The sequence below is a fragment of the Homalodisca vitripennis genome, chromosome 8 (genome assembly GCF_021130785.1).
Source record: "Homalodisca vitripennis isolate AUS2020 chromosome 8, UT_GWSS_2.1, whole genome shotgun sequence".
NCBI lineage: Eukaryota > Metazoa > Arthropoda > Insecta > Hemiptera > Cicadellidae > Homalodisca > Homalodisca vitripennis.
The window spans coordinates 29,100,832-29,116,678 of NC_060214.1; the positions used below are offsets into that span (position 1 = coordinate 29,100,832).

Sequence of the window (15,847 nt, forward strand, 5' to 3'; positions counted from 1 at the left end):
GGAAACCTTTTACTGGGATATCGTGTTACCAGTAACTCCCAGGCATTTCAATAACATGGCTGAATGCTTAAGTGTTCTCATAACGTCTTTCTGGTATTAGGTACTCAGTAACCTGGTTACTGAGTAACAGCCGATGTGATTATTGAACCATCATATATTTTATTGTCTTATTGACTTGATTTGGAAGCTGCTGTCAGTCATTTTACCTAAATACTGAATTGCAGCTCAGCTCAACTTGGATAACGATAATACATAATTAAACACACACACACACACACACACACACACAGACACACACGCATATATATATATATATATATATATATATATATATATATATATATATATATATATATATTATATATATATATATATACACACACACACATACATACATACAAAAATATCGTATTCGTATGCATAGACATACATTACTTCTACTACGCTCATTACAGTACGTGTAAGTTTACATAAGAAAGTAGGTCAGAAATCTTATAAGGAGAAACAAATTGTAAATCTTCAAATATAGAAAACTTATAACAAAATGTAATACGTTTTAGGAGGAACTAAAAATTATTCTTTTACACAACTTCTGGTACTTTTTAACGTCATATTAAATCAATTCTCGGTGAAACTTACTAAGGAAAAGAGACACAAACACTTTAGACTCGCATACAAAATCAGTTCTGAAGCAGAAAATCCACTTTTAGTGTTTACCAGGCGCAAGAATTCATCACTGTCTTGTTTTCGAATAAATTTAACTATAATTGCTCCAGGTTTTAAATTATTCTTCCCTGACAAACGATGTGTCAAATATATCATGTCAGTAGCGAGGTTAAATCGCACAAGTTTCGTAACGACTTGCACATCATAAACGTTATAAGCCACAACTTCTGGAATATAGTGAAAGTATACTGAGCTCTTACGTGCATATTGTTGAAGAAAATTATGATCTTGTTCGACATTACACAATTTAGATTTCAAATATGCGTTCTGTCCTCTCAATTTATCAATGTTCTTAAAGCACTAGGCAATATTTACTCGATGTGATTGAAATATAGGTTACAAGGAGTAATCATCTTTTCGTGAATTCAGTTGAGCAAAATACCCATGTACTAACTCTCAGTTTGGAATTTACATATTTCATTTGAACATTTCATCTCCTCAATAAGCTGAACAATACTGTCACCATCGTCCTGACTATTCGAACACGTTATAGGTTTAAAAAGAGAAGCCTTGGCACCGTCATCATTGTGGACACGGATTAGACTGATAATAATTAATTATAAACCATCTTTTGTTTATCTTGATAATTAATCCCGTGTATGTATGTAAATAACAGAAAAACATCTAATACCTCATTATGTTCATGAAGACAGTATTGCTAGTTCACCTCTGGTCCACCAGGTTCGTGGCCTAGTTCGTTTCAACTAAGCCTGGTAGGAATGCCCTTGTTGATGTATTCTATCAATAATATTGGTATTTAAAATAAAATACAAAATGTTTACTAAAAAAATTTACTAAAAATTGGACATATTTAAATCTCTACTACTTTTAATATTCACAGTGTAAAATACAATATAAAAACAAACATGCAATCAATTAAAGGTATTTTTCATTCCTCCCGTTCGCAGATTTAACAATACAATTTTATTAATGACTACATGCTCCCTATTTATTGTGTCCATTTTGGCAATAACGAAAAAATAAGAAATGTTGACTTCTAATTGTTTGAAAGCTTCAATCAGTCATTCTTACTTGAATATTGATTTACATCTCATCTTCATGAGTAAATTTGTAATAGTCTTCAATTAAGTGTCAAATTTGTACTCACGTTTAATCAGTGGATATTCACGTAACTAGCGATATATGTATACATACTATGCGTGTGTATATATTAATTAAACTTTTAGTAATATTATTTTATCCACCCATAATTAAAACGAGAGTCGCAGATATTAATTAGTTTTACATAGTGTAGTTTTGTATGCTTAGTGTACGTATGAGACTAAACAATGGTTTACATGTCAACTTTTGTTTTTCTTGCCGTAAGCCTCAGCAAGTTGGGCACATATTTTCCCATTTGAAGAGATAAATAGAGGTATAATATATATTGTGTGAGTTATCATCCTAAATATATACACATAACACATACAACTACGGTTTTCAGCACTGGACTGGGTGCTGATAGCTAGGTGAGTGGTAGCCTTGATTATAGATCCTTCAGAAGGGTCCATAATCTAGGGTGGTAGTTATGTTAGCAAAATTTTGGAACTGGACAACGTTTTGTAACTGATTGTCCAGGGTTGCTAACCTATGAATGGATAATGGATATCAGAGGATCTATTATAAGGATTAGATCTATATTAACCCTTTGAGTACCAAGTACTTTTGAGGGGTGGCGCTGTCAGTACCATGCACTTATGTATAGATCATCTCTCTCTTTTGGCGTTTGTGTTGTGTTCCATCTAATAATAAAATTCATAACTTTTTCAAAAAAATAATGTAATGAAATATTTTGTATTATGTAGGGCGAAAGATAAGCTATAATGTATCATATTTATTTGATGTATAAAATGTGTTAACATTTTTTAATACAAAAGATGAATGCAACAAATATATGATTTTTCATTTTTTTAACATGTTTAAATACAAAATAATTGTAGTGTTATTATCTTACTTTATTTGTATGGATATATTTTACACAAGGATAAACCTGCCAAGTTAAAAAAATAGTTATCTGTATAACTAAGTTTTTATTTTTTATATTTGTTACGGTGTTTGTGTATTGTTACAGAAAGTAATTCATAACTTTTAAAAATAAACATACTACGATTATTTTTAATATCTTTTGTTGGAAAAAGTAGACGAAAACTTATAATTATACAACAATTATATAAACAATTTACAAACAATTACACAACAATTTTGTATTTTTTACATTTTTATGTAACAAAATATTAGTCTTTTGATTTCAACACCTTTTGATTTGATCCACCTTTTTATTTTCCCCTATGTAAGTAGAAACAATTATAACTTATAAAGTTTAAAAAGTGAGTATATGTAATACCAAGTTTTGATTTTTTTTATTTATTAGTGACACATGTAGCACCTTTGCAGAATAATCAATTTTTATTTGATTTGGCATGCATAACACGAGACTAAGTACAATGAAATGCGTCAAAATTTAGTTACTGTACAGAATGATAAATAGTTAAATGGTTACAATTTGGGGAAATAGTGGCGAAAGTCTGTGATAGCATCAGATTTCAGACGCTCACTAATAGGAAAGTGAACTTGAGCAAACTTCACATTGAATCATCTTTTCCTACCATAACCCGTCTAATGCGCAAACTGTGATGTCTTTGCTTTTGGATGCGAGAGTAGTCAGATTCCCATCAAAACAACACCTGTCGATGTACTCAAAACCTTTTTACATTACTCTATGCCGTTCTCATTCAGACAACCTTATAACGGCATAACTCATGACTAATATGATAACGTATTATAAATCATAAATGCGTCAATACGAGACTGAATATAATATGTTACTGTAATGGTTTATAGTTCATCTAATCCGGTATATATATATATATATATATATATATATATATATATATATATATATATATAGTCACAGTTTAAAATAGTGTTTAATTACCGTTTAGCTATAACACTTAAAGTTAAGAGAGGTACTAACCACACTTGCGTATTTAAATGTTTTATGTAACAAAATTAGATTTCATCTTTCAAAATGATAAATCTGAGATATTTTGGGCTAAATGTGCTTGATATGCTATTTTTGTTACGTCTAAATGAAAAGTTGGTATTTGAAACATTATAAGATATGGTAAATTAATGATCCTTCGTATAGAATGTGTCTATTGAAAAAAAACAATACGATACGTATCATAATCATACAGTCCACAGAGCAGAATTATTAAGGGGGTTCATGAGGTTGAACTTTCGCAATGTTGATTTGGCATATTTCATGAACTACTTATGATTTCAATTTTAAATTTGTACGCTGTCATCTTGGTATGGTTTTGATAACCTTGGTATTCTTAATTAAAAGTATTAAATTGGTTTTATTGCATTTATGCAATTACTCCAAAAATATAATTACTCTCGGATTAATAGTGTCCGGATTCAAATGATAAATGGATTTTCAGAGTCTTCCTCTAACTCCTACAGCTCCTCGAGTTTTCTTCAACTTGCATTTCTTCAATCTTTTTACCTTCAATAAATTTCATCAACATTCTTTTCTGATTTTTATCACGCACTCTATCCTACTTTTCCTATAATTCACAAGATGTTTTTCCTACTAACGTGCTTAAACCAAAACATTACCATTAGTGAAATGTCCATTATGCCACAGCATCATACGGTAAGAACCCAGTTTCAACGTTTCTAAATGTACAAGTACATATTTTGTAACTTTCATTTAATTTACATTATTTACCGATTTAATTGTATTCACATATTTACCATTAAGAAACTTAAGATTTACCATTAAGTAAGATTTCGAAATATTGCTCTCAATTACAAAAAATAAACATAGTAAATAAAACATGTAGATACCTATACTTGTTGTAAGCAAATAACTACCCCTTACTATATAACATTAGCGGATACTCTTTTTGTTAGATATTATATTAGAAAAGACATATTTTAAACTAATGTGCTTGTACAGATTACATTTTGTATCTGAAAACTTATTTTTGTCAGAATTATCCCACTTTATGTCAGAAACTAAAAATAATGTGGTATATATTGGAGATATAAATATTAAATTGGATATGGATACAATAACGCATAGCTACAACAGTATATTAAATAATAATGGGTTCATATCATTAGTAAATACTCCAACGAGAATAAAAAAAAACAGCTCTAAATCACTTAATGACGATATACTGTATTTGTCAGACATATGTCTATAAATCTCTTTTATAGTGGTGCATTATTTGATGTAGACATCACAGATAACTGTATGTTGGAACTTACATTTCATAACTACTCACGTACGCGAGGGAATCAATCAAATTGTAATGCAAGGTTTGATAAATTAACACTTAACTTAAATTATGTTACAGGTAAGCTCAAAAACATTGATTGGCGTGAGGTCTTCGTCGAAGAGGGCGTTAATAGTTGTTATAACACATTTCAAGAAATAGTAAGCAGTATTTTTAATAATAGAAAAAAGATCTAGACTGTAAGCTAAAGTAAGCTAAGTTATAATGTCCTTGGATTACTAATAATATACTTTACAAAATAACCAAATGACATAACTGTGTAACATTTCCAAGACACGACCGTATGGTATAACATTTCAAAATTATTTTATAACTTCTTCCGATAGCATAAAAGTGGAAATTGATAGAACAAAAAACGCGTTTCATACAAACAAGCTAGAACCTTGTAAAGGCGATGTTTCAAAACAGTGGAAAACTATTAACAATTTAACAGGAGATGATAAGGATAAGTGCATCGACAGTATTGAACTAGATACTGGAACACGTATAACTAATTCGAGTTTTATCGCACAAGAAATTATCAACCATCTTATTTCGGTACAAGCTGGTCAGCCAAGTATAGTCACTCCCGAAACACTAGCTCCTCATTACCATCACCATAACTCCTGTGTTATAGCTCCTACCACAATAGAAGTCAAATAAGTTGTTTTTAACTTAAAAACAAAAAAAACCCAATAGGTTTTTACAAATTCAACATTAGTTTATTGGAATACATAATCGATGATATTGCATCCTTATTAGTTTATTTCATTAATGACAGTTGTAGTAAATATGTCTTTCCAGAAAATCTTATTAAGTGCACTTGTACTTATTCTTAAAAAAATATAATGAATATAAATTGGACAATTTAAGGTCCAAAAATGTTTGAGAAAATAATGTCGATAAGGTTGGAAGATTTTAAAAACAAAATCCAACGTATTTAGTAGTAAACAGCTTGGTTTTATTAAAAGAAGACCAACAGAGAGTGCACTTATTGCAGTAACAGATCACATTATAAACTAAAGACAACACGGCATTTTATTGGTTTAAAAAAAAGCTTTTATCATGGTTAATCATGAGATCATTTTAAATTAATTGGAAACTGTCGGGATTCGAGGTGTGTCTTTAAACTGGTTTCGTAGCTTTATAACAGGGAAGAAACGAGTAAAAGTTAATGATATCTAACTTAACCCACTCATTGTTAGTACAAGAGTGCCCCAAGTTTCAATGACCTCTCCTACAGTTTTTCTAGTTTTTATTAAAGACTTACTGAACACCAATTTTCATGGAAATGTTAACTCTTTTGCTGATGACGTTTTTCATATAAAGAATTATTTAAAGTTAATACAAAATTCCATAAATGGTGATCTTTTATTGTTTAGGAAATAGTGCTCCACGAAGAAAACGCAGGTAAATGTTTGTAATACAAAATTTATAAATTTTGATTCTACTTGATTTGACTTACCCTCTCCTTTGATATTCCATTCACCAACCTGCAATACTTAATTATGTGCTTGTCTACCTTTAAAAAAAGTAAAAACCATTAAATACTTAAGTATATTACGTGATGAAAAATTCTCTTTTGAACCGAATGCAATCTACATGGAAAAATGAGATTACAAATTAGATTATATTTTGAAGAAACTTTTGAAATAAGAACACTGTATTATGCACTAGATAATTCAAGATTGCAGTACGCCTTGCCATGCTGAGGAGGAACCTACAATTCATTAATAGATAAGTTAAGAACAACTCAAAATTATTTTTTGCGAATCATTTTTTAAAAAATCTAAAAGAACAAGTTCCTTTCTGCTGTATCACCAGTTAAATAAATTCAATATCTTTGTGTTTTTATCGTCTTAAGATTGTTCTTTAATAGAATTGGAAATAGAGAAAACATAACGTCTAATCAATATATAGTACAAAAAGGTTCTGAACATAAGCTCTTAAAAGTACTCAAAGAAAATAAAGTCATGTTTCGTAATTCATTTCAATATCGGGGGCTAAAGTATTCTAATAAATTTCCACTTCAAATTAATAATATTAGACACATCAAGTATTTTTGGTAAAAAGAAACAGTCGCTTGGCTATCTTTTCAGCAAGATGTAATATATCTTTATTGTGTTTTAGTATAAATATATTCGTTCTTGCAATAAAGTTACGAATATTTCCTGAAAAACAAAATATTCATTTAGTTTATAAATATTATTTATAATATTTAATATTAAATTTAAAACAGGCTTTTCGCCTATGTTACAGTAATAGTAAAACCACAGATGTTTTAAACTAATGCTAGACTCAATATTACTTGTTTTTCGGTTATTGTTAATATACTTTGTACAACTAGCCACGCTATTGGATGAAATGGTCAGTTATACTTATATCCCACGCTCAATTTATTATCTTTACATGTATTTCAATATTGGAAATAAAATATATTTATTTATGACAGTGACAGCTCTACCAGCAAAACTGCATGTGGATCTTATCTAGTTCCACCACTATTTCCACACAATGAGCCGTTACAAATTTTGTGATAAAAGCATCTAGTTGCCGATTTTGTTAAATCTGCAGTAAATTGTTCTTAAAACCATAGGAACGCAAAAGACAAAAAGTCAGTTTTTAGTCTAAAAGTAACTTCATCAGGTACATACATCACATCAGAAATAGTTTTCAAAAACAACGGGGAAATGTAAGACTAAAGACTCACTCGCAGTGAAAATTTAAGACTAATTGAATTGTAACATTAACAAAAGGATAGGTGAGACAGGTATGGTCATGTATGCTTTATTATAAACAAAACAATTTAATTCCATAACATTCAAATTTTAATATTAGAATCACTACAAATACTAGAAATTATACAACCAATATGAAAATGCTCAAAAGTACGTGATATATATATATATATATATATATATATATATATATATATATATATATATATATATATATATATATATTTGCAAGAATAAATGCTGTTTAAAATTATCTAAAATGTGTTAAATCTTTGTTGTTTTCGGCTGTAGGCTATACAAAATAGTGGAATGATAATATTTACAGAATGTCAAATAGGTGCCATCTTGAAACTGTTTCTACAGAAGATTTATTCAATCACGAAGATGGACCAATACAAAATTCAATATTACTTTTAGGAAGGTTACAAAAATAACATTCAAAATTTATATAGTATAATTCAAGTAATTATTTAATTTTATTTACACACTACGCCACACAGGATAAATAAATATTAAAATTATACATGTTTAACTGTTATTAAAAATCAAATTTACTTTTGTGACGTGTCTAACAAAGATAGGCTTGCTATCGAAAGGCCTCACAAAAATAAAAGTTTTAATTATTGGATTGTGTGTTTAAATGTAATTAAGTTAACAGTAGCCAATACAAGCTTCACCTTCAACATTTTAATCTTAACTAGCTGTTACCCGCGGCTTTGCACGCAATCTTTAGAACCGAAGTCCTTATATTACTTAGTAAAAGCAATTATGCGCGATTAGCCGTGGATAACAGCTAGTTCGTCAATAAATTTGTAGTATTTTATAACGAAAACTCTTGATTTTCAATAAAATACCAATTACAACCAGATACCCAGTTACCCAAGGCTTCGCACACGATTTCCTACAGAAAAATTGGGACATAGGAGGCATATTTCTTTTGAACGTCGTTATTACCCTTCTGAGATAAATGATAGTCACTGAAAGATACTCCAAGTTCATGATCTATATAAGATTTAAATTTTAAAACAGTCTCAATATGCACCTGTGAAATAACTGGAATTTTTCTCCAATGTTGTATGATTTTTGTATACAATTGAACTATATTAGCCCAGCGTGGACAGGAGTCAAAAAGTCGGAATTCATTAGCGCACATACGATGTAATAAATGATGGTGCTCAATGTAATTTTGAAACGAAAATAGGCATACTTTAGGTACATATTATTACAGTCTAATGATTATGAGCTTCAGATGTTAGGCGAAATTGCGTATGGTTTTTATTTTAGGCTTTGCGCATGTATCACTTCTGGATCAAATTAGTTATATCTCTGATGCCATGATTGAGCTTGCTTTGTTGTCTCGATCGAGAGAATATGTACACACGGAGTTTTGAGAACCATCTTCTGTAAAAAAAAAAACAACTAAGGTTGGTTTTATAACATTCTTTATATTTGTAGCCAACGTAAGATAGTAATTTTGATATCTGCATTGCTCTTCTGATCAAGCACGAGCATGGTTTATATTAATTATTAATAAATATTGCAGTTAAAGGTGAATTTTTACGTCAAATTTGAATTGTATTATCTGGATAGTAAAGTCTATGTTTAACAGTGATTGCAGAAACAGTTAAAACAAAATTTGCTGTTTCTCTTAAGCTTACTCTATGTTTTTAAACTATAAGTGTAAAGAAATTTAAAATAGTAATTAAATTATATAAACAAAAGTCTCGCGGTAAGACTGTGAACCCCAGCTGTGCTGTTTCAGTGTTGTGTCCTTTATTTTAATTTAAAATGTAGTTTTTTTACCCAATTAGTGGTTAAAACTATATAAAACAGTTCTTAAAACATTTTTGTTCATAATTTACGTAAAAATGTTTAGATTTTTTTCGTAATCCTTTTTTTCCAGTACTTTTCCTACAACTAACCTTACCCGTTAACTTTAATTGTTTTCAGTGTTTGTTTACTATTAGTAGTTTTTCAAGTGAGAAGGTAATGGACAACTTAAAATTTGCCCCTTCAAACAACTCAAACTGTTTGGATTTTGATACCATGACTAATGATCACAATTATTGTTCTAATAAGCAAACAATGAACATCATTTCAGGAAAAACTATTTCTAATGACGATGTCAATAATCAAAACGAGTGGCAAATCGAAACAACTAGAAACAAAAGACATTTGTCAACAGCCAACGTTTTAGATGTTAAGAAACCTTGTAGACCTACAGAGTACGTTGCAAAAACTGCTAGACCTATTGAATTGCACAACAGATTTGAAATGCTGAGTAACGCCAACCTAGGCTCTGAAGAAGAAACGATGAATGACGACAAATGTAGGACGAAGGTGAGGCCTCCACCTATATTTGTCCCCAACATTGTCAACATAAGTAAAATGATGATAAACATTGAACAAGTAATTAAAAAAGAGTCATATTCATTTAAATGCATAGCTAGAGATAAAGTAAAAATTAACACTGATACTATTGAAGCCTACCGCGCATTAGTCAAACATTTAACTAACATGAAAGTAAACTTCCATACATACCAAATAAAGGGTGACAGAGCTTATAGAGTAGTGCTTAAGAATATGCACTTCTCTACGGAACCCCAGGAAATTAAAACAGCTATAGAAGCTTATAACCACAAAGTTAGGAATGTGTCGAACCTTAGAAGTAGCAAATCTAAAGATCCACTGTCAATTTTTTTTGTAGACTTAGAGCCAGCATCAAACAACAAAGACATTTTTAAAATTGAATTCCTACTAAATGCCAAAATTGTACTTGAGCCCCCTTACAAACGTAATGATGTGGTGCAGTGCAAAAAGTGTCAAAGATATGGGCACACAAAGGCTTACTGCTGGTACCAAAACCGCTGTGTAAAATGCGGCTCAGATCATGAATACTAGCAGCTGTAATAAATCTGTAAATGTTTCCTCCCCAAATGTGTATTATGTGGTGGTGAGCACCCAGCCAACTATAAAGGTTGCTCTATTTACAAAGATATTAAGAAAAAGGCTTTTCCACCTCTAAGACCAGCGTTAAAAAAAAGACACTCCTCCTCCATGCAAGATCGAGAAGTAGATAGACCTATATCTGTTTCGTACTCAAAATTCAACAGGTAATCAGTCTCAACCAGTATCACCAACCTTATCTTATGCTAGAGTGCCATCAGGTCAATCAAATGTAGAAGCAAATCACAATCTGAATCAAAATAATTGATGGATTTTTAAATAAGTTCGAAATGATGATGTCCTCAACAAGCCCAGCAAATAGGTACATTGATTAACCTATTGACAACTGTCATATCAAAACTAAAATGAATAGATTTTATAGGATTGGACTCTGGAATGCCAATGGCTTGGGCCCGACATGGCCAAGATATTCAACTTTTTATTTCAATACACAAAATAGATATTATGTTAATTTCTGAGACCCACTTTACAAACTTAAATTTTTTTCAAAATCCCAAATTTTTACTTTTATTCTACAAACCACCCTGACAATACGGCGCATGGAGGTAGCGCTGTGCTAATCAGAAAACAAATAAAACATTATGAATTACCTAGATTTCAAGAAGATCATATTCAAGCTACAAGCATAGTGGTTGAGGACTGGAATGGGACCACTTACATTTTCTGGTGTTTACTGTCCCCCGAGGCACAATATTACCAACACTTCAATTCAACGAATTTTTTCGAAACTTTAGGGCCTCGTTTTGTAGCAGGTGGTGACTTTAATGCCAAACATGTCATGTGGGGTTCAAGGGTGATTAACCCTAGAGGTAGAAATTTGTTAAATTGCATGAATGACAATCACTTGAGTTTACGTATCTACAGGGGAACCAACCTATTGGCCTTCAGATCCCAACAAAATTCCAGATCTTCTTGATTTCTTTATACGGGAGGTATTTCTCCTAACTATATGGAGGCTGTTTCATCTCTTGATTTGTCGTCCGATCACTCTCCGTCATCCTATCAATAAGTTCATCATTTGTATTGAAAGAAAAGGCAACGTCCTTATCGAATAAAGGCACAAACTGGGTGAAGTTTCGTGAAACGTTAAATGACAGTTTAAGTCTTAATATATCACTTAAAACAAGAGAGGAAATAGACAACGCTGTGGAAATTTTTAATTATACTGTTTCAGAAATCTGCTTGGAGTGCAACGCCTGAACTTAATAATACAAACGTGTGGCAATATCAATTACCCAATATATATTAAGCAGCACATTGCTCAAAAACGTCGCTTACGAAGAATATGGCAAAATTCTAGAAATGTAAGAGATAAAACATTGTTTAACAGAGCATCAAGACAGTTAAAGATTTTGCTTAAAAACTTAAAAAACGTATTGGTTTCAAGAATTCACTTCAAATCTCTCCCCAACTGAAGCAACAGACCTATTCTTTTATGGAAAGTAACAAAAAGCACAAAGAAACCGCAAGTGCCCATTCCTCCAATATCTAAACCAGATGGTTCTTGGGCGAAAAGTAACAGAGAGAAAACTGATTTGTTTTGCTGCATATTTTAGTAATGTTTTCAAACCATACCCTGTAGATAACAACTTTGATAATAGACATGTTGTAAAGGAGTTTCTTGATTCACCTAACCAACTCTCACTACCTATTGGCTCCTTTAAACCATCTGAAATATATTGATGAGATTAAAAATCTTAATCCCAAAAAGGCCCCTGGTTTATGAGTTAATAACAGGTAAGATACTACAAGAGCTTCCTAGGAAAGCCATACTCTTTCTTACCTTCGTAATTTAATGCTATTTTGAGGCTTGAATACTTCCCATCACAATGGAAGGTGGCTCAAGTTATTGTTGTTCCCTAAGCCAGGAAAACCTCAAAACGAATAATGTCCTACAGGCCAATCAGTCTACTACCTATACCTTCTAAATTATTCGAAAAGTTATTTTTAAAACGACTTCAGATTTTATAACTGAATGCAATTTAATTCCCAATCATCAGTTTTTGGTTTCAGAGTGCACCACTCCACTATCGAACAAGTCCATAGAGTAGCTAATATAATAAGGCAAGATTTAGAATCAAGAAAATTTTGTTCTGCAGCATATTTCTCGATGTGAGTCAAGCCTTTGACAAAGTGTGGCATGAAGGGCTTCTATTTAAAATAAAAAGTCATCTACCTCACACTGTTTACAACATTATAAAATCTTATTTAGAACGAAGGTATTTTCAAATCAAGTTTGATGATTGTCTTTCAGATCTGAATGAAATAAACTCTGGTGTACCTCAGGGAAGTGTACTAGACCAGTGCTGTACTTAATTTTCACTGCAGACATTCCAACTAATCAAAATTCCTTTGACAGCAACATTCGCCGATGATGACACTGCCGTACTGGCATCCCACTCCAACCATGTTATAGCATCACAAATTCTACAAACTTAAATTCTATCACAGTTTGGCTTAAAACTTGGAGAATTAAAGTGAATGAAACTAAATCTGTTCACGTCACATTTACGTTGAAACATGACACCTGTCCACCAGTGTTTTTAAACAACATTCAAATTCCTCAAAGAAATGAAGCTAAGTATCTGGGTGTACATCTCGATAGGAAGCTGACTTGGAAACCACACATATGGAACAAAAGGCTCCAATTAAATTCAAAATTTTTCAAAACTAAATTGGCTTTTTGGAACCAAATCCCATTTATCAATAGAAAGCAAACTGTTGTTGTACAAGACTGTTCTAAAGCCCATCTGGACGTACGGAATTCAACTGTGGGGAGTTGCTCTTCTACATCAAATATTGAAATTATACAGCGTTTCCAATCTAAAGTTCTCCGAAAGATATTACAGGCCCCATGGTATGTTCGTAATGAAGTCCATTCACAGAGACACGAATATCCCTTTTGTTACTGAAGAAATTCCAAAGTTCTGCATCAAGTATCAAAACAAATTAAACTCTCATCCTAACTACTTGGCTATTAATCTGCTGGACAACAGTGACCATCAATTTCGGCTAAAAAGACATGATTTCTTAAGCTTGGCTGATCGATTTTAAAGATGAACAATCTCTTAAATGTTTATGTTAATTAAGGTTGATGAACTTTTGATTAACCATGTCCTTAAGATTTTATCATCAAAATTTACTTATTGTTTGTTGTATATAAACAGATTGTAAATAAATTAAAGTAAAAAAAAAAAAAAAAATTATATAAACAGATATTTTTCTTTCGTCGCATTATTTATGTTTACAAAGAACAGCTGATTAAATTTGAAAAGGTTCTTTCACTTAATAACATATGTTTGCTGCAATGCATTTCTTAGGGGTATTTCTGTAACTTTTAGAGACCAGTGGGGCGGAAACCTGAATCGGGAACGGGATAAAAAGTATCCTATGTCCTTCTCCCAGTTCTTAACTACCTCCCTATCAATTTTCAGCCAAATCGGTTCAGCCGTTCTTGAGTTATAAATAGTGTAACTAACACGACTTTCTTATATATATATATATATATATATATATATATATATATATATATATATATATATATATATATATATATATATAGATGTTTAGAATTACGACAATTACAGTTTTCACAGTTATTTCCGCTATATTTTTATATACTGCTCAAAACGTTATATCCGGCTTTCACGAAATATAAAAAACATACAATAATGAAACATTGTAAATGACCAGAAAATTTGAAAATACTATTTTCAAAACTCAAAGTGTCATATTTTCTGATGGAGCTATTTGTATGACTCCCAAACAACATGGTGACCGTGCTTGTAATAGTTCAATACTAATATATTTAAACAACTGTCATTTTGTAACGAATAAAGCTTATTAAATGTGGGCTGTGGCATTAGATTATCGAAGAACTTTAAAACGATATGGTAATTGATCTAGGCATGCATTCAAGTTTTTACGGGACTACCCAGGGATTGTCTTCCCGATGTGAGAATTTGATGGTTATTACATAGAACCGTTAACCATCTGACTGCCATTTAACGGATATTATTGTTTATTTTCGTTCCTTAAACGCTAACCAACGGATTTCCGTTGAATTGGACTGCCCGGTTTATTTTATTTGTTATAGTACGTAAACATTTGAGTATTGACGCGATTCGTATATTGTTGGAAAGGAAAGAGTTGCCGAAAATGTTACTGGTTTTGTTTTGTTTTGTATTGTTTTATCATGGCAGCGAAAATTTAGATTGATGTTGTCTTTGTATTTGCAGAAAAATTAGTTCTACCCACATTTTTGTTTTTGTAAGTGTTTTATAATAAAATATTGCTATATCTATGTATCTAAAACTGGACTAAATCTGTGACCTTTAGATTATTTTAAAATGTTATAAAACCTCAAAACATTATAACAGTAACCGTTTTTATAATGAGAGAATCCTTTTGTTTTGAACGTGATATGAAAAGTTTGATTTCTACTAACCATAAAATATGAAAACCTTCGGTTATAAATAAAAATGTATTTATTATTATAGTTTTTCTAGTTTATTCTAAATAAAATGATACCAAATATAGTCAGTTTACAACAATTTATATACATTTTAACGTTTTCATGCTTTTGGTAAAAAAAACCAAGCTTCTTGTAGTTAGTAAGTTATTGCGCTAAAACTAATTTATTTACCAAAAACTCATACAAAAACTAGATTTTCTGAAAATAAACTAAATCTTTTCCTTTTTGCTACTTGGAATTTAAAATTTATATACTGAACGATTTTCCAGGTATATCTTCCTCCCCGTTTTTGTAAGATTAAAATATAAAAAAATCTTCCCCACTCTCCGTAAAAAATTCAAATTAAAATATATTTACCCTTGTTACGTATTATCATTATATTCTACTGTTCATTGTGAACAAATGATATCAAATAAAGTTAGGTTTGCAGTAAAAACTAACTTTACGGATTTGACAAAAATAGCTTTAAAAACTGGGAAACAGCTTTGCCTGTAAGGAAAATTACTAGAAAATCCGCCAACAGTTTTTACTCCCCCAAATTTACTTAAGGGGATCAGAAAACCCCACACGGCCGCAGTATAGTAAGTGTATCATAATCAAATCAAGGAATCAAATGATCGATTATAAATACCTAAACTATTATCAAATTAAAA

At 31.0% G+C, this 15,847-nt stretch overlaps 1 protein-coding gene across 1 annotated transcript in view; it reads left to right on the top strand.

Moving 5' to 3' along the window:
* The first annotated feature begins 14,857 nt into the window (after nt 1–14,857).
* Nucleotides 14,858–15,847, top strand: part of LOC124367459 (protein PTHB1) — a 59,369-nt gene continuing 58,379 nt past the window's right edge. Inside the window, exon 1 of the mRNA XM_046824284.1 lies at nt 14,858–14,989. The gene's annotated coding sequence lies outside the window, so the exon portion shown is untranslated. The remainder of the gene's footprint in view (nt 14,990–15,847) is intronic.